Source organism: Morus notabilis, unplaced genomic scaffold (assembly GCF_000414095.1).
Source record: "Morus notabilis unplaced genomic scaffold, ASM41409v2 Scaffold42, whole genome shotgun sequence".
Classification (NCBI taxonomy): Eukaryota; Viridiplantae; Streptophyta; class Magnoliopsida; order Rosales; family Moraceae; genus Morus; species Morus notabilis.
In genome coordinates this window covers 1,192,418-1,199,174 of record NW_010360565.1, presented here as the reverse complement: position 1 = coordinate 1,199,174, position 6,757 = coordinate 1,192,418, and the positions used below count along the sequence as shown (strand labels likewise).

Sequence of the window (6,757 nt, the reverse complement as noted above, 5' to 3'; positions counted from 1 at the left end):
CGGCGGCGATTCCGACCACCACGGACGGCGGTGCTCCGGCCAGAATCGAGCTGTGAAAATGGATGGGTTTTCTTCGTCTCGCTGCACTGAGTCCATAGGGACTGAAATCATCTCAATCGGAGGTCGGATGGCGGAGATATCACGACGGGAAGAAATGGGAATTTCGGAACTTCCGCCGGTGATTGCGGCTGATTCCGGCGGAGTTGGAGGGCGTGCCGCATGTCGTTGAACTCAGCTCGTCGAGATCTTTCTATTGACACCGGTGGTGTCAAAAATGGAGGTCGGAATCTTAACTTGAGTATTTGGCCATTGATGGTTTGTGTGAGAGAGAACGTGAGAGGAGAGAGAGAATGAGCGAGAATAAGAGAAAGAGAGTGCAAGAACCCTAAAAAATTCACTATATAAAGTATCTGATTAAGGCAAGATTACGTGCCTGATCTTATCCTCAATTATTTCCTCTAAACAGATTAAATTTATACTGATTAGAGGTAATTAGTTTAGCTCACGTAAGTTAATCTACTACTTACAGTCCAATATCAATTTCTGAATAATTCAATATTGTTTTATATTCTTACTCGCGTAATATTTCAAACTGTTTCAAGTCTTGAAATTAATTTTAGACTGAACAAATTCTAAATTTTAATTTTCTGTATTCTATCCCGAGAATGACGTTTCTGACAGTGTCAACTCCCGAGCTCATATTGTATCAATCTACTATAGGTATTTATCTTGTGACTTTAACCTAATTGTTTGGCAATTAAGGATTTTTTTCTTCTTTTAAAATGTCAGTGCGTTTTTTTTTATATGCCGCTAACATCGTGCTGTGCTTAGAGATTCTTGAAATTAAGATTCTCAAACTATACTTGTACTGAAAATTATTCTGCCTTAAAATACGGCGAGAATTTATCGATCGAATTTACTTGATCGAAACATGAACTTAACATGAAATTTGCTATGGAATTTAGGAATACATATATTAATTCCATAAATCCTCCATTCACAATATAACATAATATTTTCTAAGAAAATCCTTGGCTTAAAAATACATGAATTGTATTATTTAAGGTTTGAAATTTTCTCAGTCATTACAGCAAGTATGGGTCGACATCAGTGACAGTATTTGCTTCGATATCAGGCCGATCAAATGTTAAGTCGTCCAGTTCAGGTAGTTCAACTACTAACTTAACATTTCGTGATTCTGTATCTTGAACTATCATGACCTCGTCGACCAGTCGTCGCACATATAACTTAAAACTATTTACGACGACATGCCATTATTTGTGACGACACATGTTGTGGAAGGAAGGTTCTGGAATTCTTATTTGCAACGACACCTATAATGTCGTCGCAAATAATTTTTGGGGACCCGCCTAATTTCCCCGCCGTTTATTTTACTGAGGGAATACAAAATCACTTATTACGATGACACACATTAATGTCATTGCAAAAAAGTTGTCACTCACCAAAATAACCCATTTTGCTCGGGGGAAAATAAATAAATTAAATTTTATTTGTGACGATACATGTCATCGCAAATAGTTAACTTTGGCAAGATCAGCTAAAACTAGTTCACGTTCCTGCATTTTGTAAGATAAATGACTCAAATTTATTTTGGAAAAGTTATTTTGTGTTTTTAGATAAGTTGTTGTTTTCAGTTTTTAAGCAAGGGTTATTTTATGGTTTATCAGGAGTTTATAAATAAGTATTTTGTGTAAAGCTTTATGTGTGTGCTTAGAGAAAAGTGTATAGACAGAGTGCTTTTTTTCAAGAGAGAGAGAGAAAAGTGAGGAAAGATAGATAAGTGAGGAGAGATAGATAAGTAATGGTATAAGGGGTTTTAGGTAGAGAGAGAAAGTGAGAAAGTTTGTTGAGTATGTAATTCTGAAACTGTTAGTGAATTTTTCTCCCTCTTCCGTGGACGTAAGAAATTTTTCCGAACCACTTAAATCTTTGTCTTCTTTATTTTTCTATTGTTTTTGTTTCAGTTTTTTTTTCCTGCTGCGTGAATATAGAGGTGTGTTTTTTCTCAACACATTTATAATCCATTTTATAGAAGAACATGTATGTTCAAATCTACATTTTTCTTCTTCTCTTTCAAAGGTTTGTATAAAAAATGTCAGAAAAGTCTGACTTTCAGGTTTGATTAAATATTAAAAAAACAAAGGAAGCATAAGGCAAAAAAAAAAAAAAAAAAAAAAAAAAAAAAAAAAAAAAAAAAAAAAAAAGAGAAAAGAAAAAGAAAAAGAAAAGAAAAGAGTTTGTGTTTACTGTTGTAACTAACCTCTACTTAAAGCCTCTTTAACACCCTTTCTTTCCATAGCACATTGATATTATACCCTTGAACACTTGAAAGTCCACAAAAATATCTTCCTGATCTTCACTTCATCAAATCCAAATGAAACTTCAGAACCCCACAAAGTCATGTGCTTTTTGGGCTACGCTTTTACATATCATTCTTCTTTACTCTGTTATCTTATTTCAACCTTCCATTACTATAGTCAGTGCATTAGGAAATGAAACTGACAGGATTGCTCTGCTCAAGCTTAAGGAATCGATATCAACCGATCCACACGGAGTTATGAGCTCGTGGAACGACTCCGTTCACCTCTGCAAATGGCCTGGAATTGTCTGCAGCCACCGGCACCAAAGGATCACAACCTTGGACTTGGAGGCTACAACTTGCGTGGAACCATGTCGCCTTACATCGGAAACCTCACTTTTTTGAGGTTCATTAACCTCAGAAACAACAGCTTCTTTGGTGAAATCCCGTGGCAAGTTGGTCATTTGTTTCGACTTCGACATCTCAATCTTAGTTACAACATGTTGGAAGGTAAGATTCCAGTCAACTTGAGCTCCTGCATAGAACTTACAGTATTAAGTCTCAGAACAAATAGATTTACCGGAATCATTCCCTCCGAGATTGGCTCCTTGGTTAAGCTTGTGTACCTTAATCTTGCCTCAAACAATCTCACTGGTGGAATCCCAGCTTCCTTGGGAAACCTTTCATCAATTAGTCAGTTTTCTCTGGCATATAACAATCTAGAGGGAACAGTTCCTTACGAGTTGGGGAGATTGAAAAGCTTAACTTTTTTCGCAATAGGGCCTAATAATCTGTCTGGTATGATCCCTCTCTCCCTTTACAATATATCCTCTATGGTCACTTTCTCGCTTACAGATAACGAGTTTTATGGAACTCTTCCTTCCAGCATAGGCCTCACACTCCCTAATCTCCAAACATTTACAATTGGTGGAAATCAATTCTCTGGCATGATCCCGGAATCATTTTCCAATGCTTCAGAGATTCAAATGCTTGACATTCCTGAAAACAATTTTGTTGGACAAGTTCCAACAAGCTTCGGGAATCTTCTAAATCTCCGGTCACTCGGTTTGAGTAACAATAATATAGGGAATTATTCAGCTAATAGCGTGGACTTTATTGCGTATATAGCCAATTGTAGCCAACTGGAAATGTTGGACTTGAGTCTCAACAACTTTGGAGGTGTCTTACCCAGCTCTATAGCCAATTTGTCAACCCAACTCAGTAGGCTTTATCTTGGAGTCAATCGAATATCTGGAAATATTCCCGCGACTTTGGAAAATCTAGTCAACTTATTCGTCTTGGGCATGACAGATAATCTCTTCACAGGTGCCATTCCTAATTCCTTAGGGAAGTTACAAAATCTGCAGATTTTAGATTTGGAATGGAACTCATTATCAGGAACAATCCCTTCATCCATAGGCAACCTCAGTCAAATGTTCCAACTCTACCTATCACATAACAAGTTAGAAGGAACCATTCCTCCAAATATTGTGCACTGCCAAAGTCTGCAACTCCTAGACCTTTCAAAAAATAGCCTAAGTCGATCTATACCCCAAGAAGTTTTTGGTCTTTCATCCTTATCTGTCTTACTCAACCTATCACGGAACTCATTGACTGGCAGCCTACCTGCGGAAGTGGGCAAGCTGAAGAATATCAATGCATTGGACCTCTCTGAAATAATCTGACCAATGGAATCCCCGAAACCATTGGAGATTGTGAAACTTTGGAATCCCTTTACCTACAAGGGAATCGTTTTCAAGGAAGCTTACCTTCTTCTTTGGCATCTCTAAATGGTCTTCGGTATTTAGATCTGTCATGAAACAACTTGACCGGACAAATCCCGGAGGCCATGCAGAAACTTTCTTCATTACAATATTTGAATCTTTCTTTCAATGATTTGGAGGGAGAAGTACCGAAGAGAGGCGTTTTTCGGAATACAAGTGCAGTATCATTGGTTGGGATTACAAAGCTCTGTGGTGGCGTATTGTGTTAGTTTTAAAGATGAAAAACAAGAGGAAGATATACGGGAATGCAAACTGGGAATTCTTATCATTCATGATGCATCAAGCTTACATTATATAAAAAAAGAAAAACTGAACAACTAACATAGTGGCCGAGAATCAAGCCATAAACTGCAACACGTCTAAACAAACTAACTACTTCCTAAAGACTAGGACCAACTCAAAACAAATAAATTGCAAGCATACAGAACACGTGGACATATTGAAGGAAACATAAAGAACATGTGGACACATTTAAGGAAGCATAAAACAATTATCTAACACGTGGACAAGTTGCAGTCCTAAAAGCATCTAACTAACACTCCTCCATGCATTAGGAGCTGCAAACTCCAAGTCTCTGCCTGAGAAGCTCGAACTTGTTTGCTGGCAAAGGCTTTGTAAAAATGTCTGCGAGTTGATTTTCAGATCTGCAATAAATGAGGCTCACTTCTCCTTCCTTCTGCACTTCTCTTAAAAAGAAAAATTTGATCTTGAAATGCTTAGTTTTTCCATGAAAAACTGGATTGTGGGAGATTGCAATTGCTGCCTGATTGTCCACAAATACCTCTGTCTCATTCAATTGCTTCAAGTGTAAATCACATAACAACTTCCTCAGCCACAATGCTTGATTCACTGCTGCTGTAGCAGCAACAAATTCGGCCTCTGCAGTAGACTGTGCTACAATCTCTTATTTCTTGGAACACCATGAGAAAAACCCTGATCCTAGACTGAAACAGTACCCAGATGTACTCTTCATGTCATCCACGGATCCACCCCAATCACTGTCAGAAAATCCCAACAACTTGAAATTTTGACACTTCTTGAACTTTACACCAAAGTCAATAGTTCCTTTGATATACCTAATAGCTCTTTTTGCTGCTTTAAGATGCACTTCACTAGCACAATGCATGAAACGAGAGAGAATGCTTACAGCAAAAAGGATATCTGGCCTGGTTGCAGTTAGGTACATTAGACATCCAATCATGCTTCTGAAATAGCTTTCTTCAACTTTGTTAGTCCCATCCTCTTTGCTCAAGCTCTCCTTTTGATTCATTGGGGTAGCCATTGCCTTGCAATCCTCCATATGAAACTTCTTGAGAATTTCCTTGGCATACTTTTTTTGACAGATGAAAACTTCATCTTCCAACTGCTTAATCTCCATTCCCAGAAAGTATGTCATTAGTCCAAGGTCTGCCATTTCAAAGATCTGCATCATTTCTCTTTTGAACTCTTCAACAAGCTTGCCATTGCCACCTGTGACTAAGAGATCATCAACATAAAGAGAGACTATAAGCAGATCATCTCCTTTACGTTTCACATAAAGAGTAGCCTCTGACATGCTTTTTTCGAATCCTAGGCTTGACAGATGCTTATCTATCTTGCTATACCATGCTCTAGGTGCTTGTTTCAAGCCATATAGAGCCTTCTTGAGCAAGTAGACCTTCTTCTCTTCACCTTGTTCCATGAATCCCTTGGGCTGTTCAACATAGATCTCCTCCTGCAAAATACCATTCAAGAATGCAGATTTTACATCTAATTGAAACACTTTCCACCCATTTTGGGATGTTATAGCTAGCACCAGCCGAATAGTGTCTAATCTAGCAACAGGGGCAAATGTATCCGAGTAATCAACTCCAAAAACTTGAGCATAGCCCTTAACAACAAGCCTGGCTTTGTGTTTGTTGATGGATCCATCTGCATTGAGCTTGGTTCTAAACACCCATTTCACTCCAATAACTTTTCTATCCTTCGGTCTATCAACTAGCTCCCAAGTCTTGTTCTTTTTTATCATTGACAACTCCTCCTCCATTGCCTTCTTCCATTTCTGGTCTTTAATGGCTTCTTCATAACCCGCAAGTTCACAAATGGCCACCTTGCATCTCTGATAGATATCATAGAGGGGTCTTGTTCCACGGATTGGTGGATCATCTTCCAAGTCTTCTTGCCACTGTTCTGATGCTTGCTCTTCTGTTGGTTGGAAGGGAAGACTTGATTTCTGCTTGCTCGTGGATGTCTCTTTTGTCTGTTCCCAGTTCCACTTCTCATCTTCATTGAAGAACACGTCTCTACTGACAATTATCTTCCCTGTTCGAGGTTGATACACCTTGTAGGCCTTAGAGGAAGAACTGTAACCGACAAAGATGCCTGGTTCTGACTTCTTGTCAAGTTTATCGCGCTTGACCTGTGGAACGTGAGAGAAACACATACAACCGAACACTGTAAGGAAATTGAGTGAAGGTTTATAGCCATACCATGCCTCAAATGGAGTTTTATCCTTCAATGCCTTGGTAGGCAATCTGTTCTGCAAGAAAACCGCAGTACTAGCCGCCTCAGCCCAAAAATTCTTTGGCAACTCCTTGTCATGAAGCATACATCTGGTCATCTCCATTATATATCTGTTTCTCCTTTCACTAACTCCATTTTGTTGTGGCGTGTA

At 38.6% G+C, this 6,757-nt stretch overlaps 1 pseudogene; it reads left to right on the top strand.

The window, feature by feature from the left end:
- The first annotated feature begins 2,395 nt into the window (after positions 1–2,395).
- LOC112091342 overlaps positions 2,396–6,757 on the top strand; it is a 7,887-nt pseudogene continuing 3,525 nt past the window's right edge.